We start from the raw sequence: 4,598 nt of genomic DNA on the forward strand, positions 1-4,598 counted from the left end.
AGATTTTTTCCACGTTAACCTTTCCACAGTTGTTTTATGATTCTTCACCAAAAACATTATAGAGACCTATGAGAAGCAGCATAGCTCAGTGGAAAGAGCCTGAGCTTGGGAGTCAGAGGTTGCGGGTTCTAATTCTGACTCCATCACTTGTCAGCTGTGTGACTTTGGGCAAGTCACTTAACTTCTCTGTACCTCAGTTACCTCATCTGTAAAATGGAGATTAAGACTGGGAGCCCCACGTGGGACAACCCAATTACCTTGTATCTCCCGCAGCACTTAGAAGAGTGCTCGGCACATAGTAAGTGCTTAACAAAATGCCATTATTATTATTATTATTATCGCTGCACAGTGCTTGGCACATAGTAAGTGCTTAACAAAATGCCATTATTATTATTATTATTATCGCTGCACAATCTAAAATTCAAGAGTAGAATTTCAAAGAAATAATATTTTAGTCCATTTCTTATTTTCATTGATTCTGTTCAAGGAAAATGAAACAGGGATTCACATATAATGTCCTAGTCCTTTCAATGAACAAACTGATTATTCATTCAATCATATTTACTGAGCGCTTACTGTGTGCAGAGCACTGTACTAAGCGCTTGGGAAGTACAAGTTGGCAACATATAGAGACGGTCCCTACCCAACAGCAGGCTCACAGTCTAGAAGGGGGAGACAGGAAACAAAGCAAAACATATTAACAAAACAAAATAAATAGAATAAATATGTACAAGTAAAATAAATAGAGTAATAAATACATACAAACATATGTACATATATACATGTGCTGTGGGGAGGGGAAGGAGGTAAGGCGGGGGGATGGGGAAGGGGAGGAGGGGAGAGGAAGGAAGGGGCAAATTATCTGTGAGCAGGATTCGAACCTGTGTGGGAAAACCCCATTGGATTTCAAGTCCAACGCCTTAACCCCTCAGCCATCACAGCACAGTTTATGCTAGATTATGACTAGATCCAATAAGAGATGGCTTCCTTCACCAGGTTTTTTCATTTTTGGTTTTTCGTTGAGGGTGAGGGGATGGTGGGGGGGGGGGGGCGGTTATGGTATTTGTTACAAACTTACTAAAGGCCAGTCACTGGGGAAGATAGAGTATAATCTGGTTCGACACAGTCCATATCCCACGTGGGGCTCACAGCTTTAATCCCCATTTTACAGATGAGGTCATTGAGGCACAGAAAAGGCAAGCAATTTGCCCAAAGTCACACAGCAGACAAGTGGTGGGGCTGGGATTAGAAAATAAATCCTCCAAACCCTTAAGCCAATGCTCTATCCCCTAGGTGACACTGCTTCTCTCTTTGGAAACTGTCCACCAACCAAAGAAAGTTCTAGAGTGGGAGAGAAGAAATAAAGGAATCAGAAAGGAAGAAGGACAAGAAAATGGGCATCTGGCCTACCCCAAACACTGCTCCAGTATGGCAGCTGGGATCTTTCTTCCGGGCCTGGCCAGAGGGGCGAGGGCCAAATGCTTTTCACTTCTTCCTCAATTGCAGCAACAGAAGCTATAGCTGTCATTGCTGTATCCCACTAGATTGTAAATTTCTTAAGAGCAGTGTGTCTACCAATTGTATATTATTCTCCCAAGTGCTGAGTATAGTCCTCTGCACACAGTAAGCACTCAATAAATATCATTGATTGTGGCTGATGAAGGATTTTGTCCTGACATGCCCGCTAAAAGCAGAGGATGTAATGGACCCTACCATAGGCATGTCAGATGGTGGGACACAGCCCTAGTCAGTGAATCATTCAGTCAATCATGTTTATCGAGAGCATACTGCGTGCAGAGCACTGTACTAATTGCTTGGGAGGTATGATATAATAGACACATTCCCTGCCCTCAACGAGCTAATGTGGTCATCCCACTGAAATTGGAACATCTGGTCATCTTATCCCTGGCTCACCAAGCCACTTCTGTTCCTAGCAGCATTTTGTGGGTAAAACTAGTGTGAGTCTGAGCCAAGTAAGCAATATAAAAATTCAAAGTGTCCCGGAAAGTCCAGGACCATGTCTGACTTGGGTTTTCTTAGTATATTGCTCACAATCAGAGAATGAATTAGGTCTGAGAGAGTCCATTGTGATACGCATCACCCCATATCTTTTCATCAGCATCACTCAGCTGACCACTGAAACTGTATTTGTGGAATTTCAAGATGTACTGTGACTCACTTCAGAATGTTTCTAGTATGCTTGCAAACAAACCTTTAATGAAGATGCACTGTTTTCATTTGGGGAAATTAGGATACCCTAGTAAATGCAATTTGTGAAAATGCTCTCAGGCACATTTCATCAGAATCTCAAAACATTTATTAGCACTATATTAATTCTTCTCAGAGTGGCCCTTTAGAGTAGCAAATCATTAATGCCCCCCCTTTCATAAACAGAAAAAGACACAGAGAGGTTGAAGGATTGCTCAAAGGTAAAGTGGGCAACTGCCTTACAGAAAATATCATCTTCAATATCACTGAGTCTACATACAGAGAGGTTTTCAAAATGGACTCCATTTGTCATTCTTTTTTGAGGGCAGAGCAAGCCCCTGATGAAGGAACAAGTACTGTGAGTGAAGATGGTTAAGTGCGGCAAAGGCTCAGTGAGAGAGAGTGCAGAATCTCTTTCTCTGGAGGTCTCTAAAAATAAGAGAGATTCCTAACTTCCTTCAACATTCATTGTCGTATTTTTTGAGCGCTTACTGTGTTCAGAGCACTGTACTAAGCGCTTAGGAAGTACAAATCGGCAACATAGAGAGACGGTCCCTACCTAACAACAGTCTTGCAGTCTAGAAGGGGGAGACAACAGTACATGAAATAGTTATAAGTAACCGTGGTATTTGCGAAGCATGTACTATGAACTAAGCACTGTACTAAGCACTGGGTTAGGTACAGTATTACCAGGACAGAGCTCCTGTTGCACATGGGGCTCACATTCGGAGGGGGAAGGAGAACAGGTATTTAATCCCCATTTTACAGATCCATCATATTTATTGAGTGCTTACTGGGTACACAGCATTGTATGGTGCTTGGGAAAGTGCAATTAAACTGCATTGATAAACATGTTCCTTGCCCAAAATGAGTTTACAGTCTAGAGGATGAGGAAACTAAGCATAGAGAAGTGAAGTACCAGACCAAAGTCACATAGCAGACAAATGGTTGAGCAAGGATTTAGACCCAAGTCTCCTGAGTCCCAGGGCCATGCTGTTTCCTCTTGGCCAGGCTGTGCCTTACTGGTTAGGAAATAGACTGGATAAATTCCTTTTATGATACACTAGCTCATTCAGAGCAGGGATTGTGTTTGTCTACCGTACTCCCACAACTGCTTAATACAGTGTTCTGCATATAGAGTAAGCCCTTAGTGAATACCATTGATTGATCGATGCACTAATCAATAAGCCAAATAGAATACAAACTCTCACTCTTTCCTTTAACAGACACATAAACTGGTTCCCTGAAGTTTCAAACATTTTTAAGGATTTTTTTCCTTAATATTTACAATTGCGAGGGTCCGAATCTTGAAGAGTTTTTTCAGTTTTATTTCTAACTACAAAACCTTAAATGACCAAGTTAATTCAAAGTTAATTGATAGAAAAGGAGGAAGATAATTTCATATCAAGGACAGATTTGAAGTGCACTTCATGCTGCCAAATCCAGGGTAGCAGACACCCTTTTAGCTTGGTTTGGAGATTACAGAGGAAACAGCTGTACAGAGATTATAGGAACATAGGAAGTTGCAGGATGGAAGATACCAGGAAACCTGATTTGGCTTGCCACCTCCTCTCAGATTCTGCTGAAACTTCTCCACATAGCAATCATGTCATGTCTTTGTTTCCTTTGGCAGTGAGACAAAGCTATGACCCAAGAAGCTCTCATATTGCTTGCCCTTTGTTTCAATTTAAATCTGGAAGCATGGATTTTGCAATATTAACATAATCGCCTATAGACATTGCTGAAGGCAGAAACAATCACTTTGGATTCTAATGTGAATTTTGTTCATTAAAGACGTTGCACTTTGAACTCTCTGATTCCACATGCATTTGTAAAATTTCCTCCCATGCTACAATCTTCCTTCCCTCTCCTATACAGCTATTAGAACAAAAGTTTAATAATAGTAATAATAATTTGAAAAACAACCTTCCCATAAGAGAAAACTTTCCTCTGAGGAGCATGGAGCAAGCTCTGAAAATTAAATACATCACTGTAAAAACTGGATCCCTATGGAATGAAACCTATGGAAAGGATTACATTTTCATTTATTGCAACAAGATAACTGAAATTATTCCTAAAGAATTCCTGCATATCTTTCCCCACTGCAGGTTTACACATTCTACACATGTGCAGAGACCTCCTGTTGAACAGGATAAGCCAGTTTAAGGTAATCGTGCTCTTTCCATTTTCAAAACTTCCATTTATTCTTATTCAGATAGGATTCCTGTTCCCAGCTCTACACTTGGTGAAAAGAGAGATGGGACAGCTGAAGGAAAGTGAAGATAGAGATGGCTGAAGGAATTGCTTCTTTTAAAAATAAATGAAATGCTCAAAAATGAGTTAAAAAAAAAAACAGTCCTTGAGACAAACATCCACACTCTATTTCTGCT

At 40.6% G+C, this 4,598-nt stretch overlaps 1 non-coding gene across 1 annotated transcript; it reads right to left on the minus strand.

Annotated features, from left to right (window-relative positions):
* Positions 1–860: 860 nt before the first annotated feature.
* TRNAS-UGA lies at positions 861–942 on the minus strand. The gene has a single exon. It is a non-coding gene; the product is annotated as a tRNA-Ser (tRNA).
* Positions 943–4,598: the final 3,656 nt, after the last annotated feature.

This window comes from Tachyglossus aculeatus, chromosome 5, assembly GCF_015852505.1.
Source record: "Tachyglossus aculeatus isolate mTacAcu1 chromosome 5, mTacAcu1.pri, whole genome shotgun sequence".
Taxonomy (NCBI): Eukaryota; Metazoa; Chordata; class Mammalia; order Monotremata; family Tachyglossidae; genus Tachyglossus; species Tachyglossus aculeatus.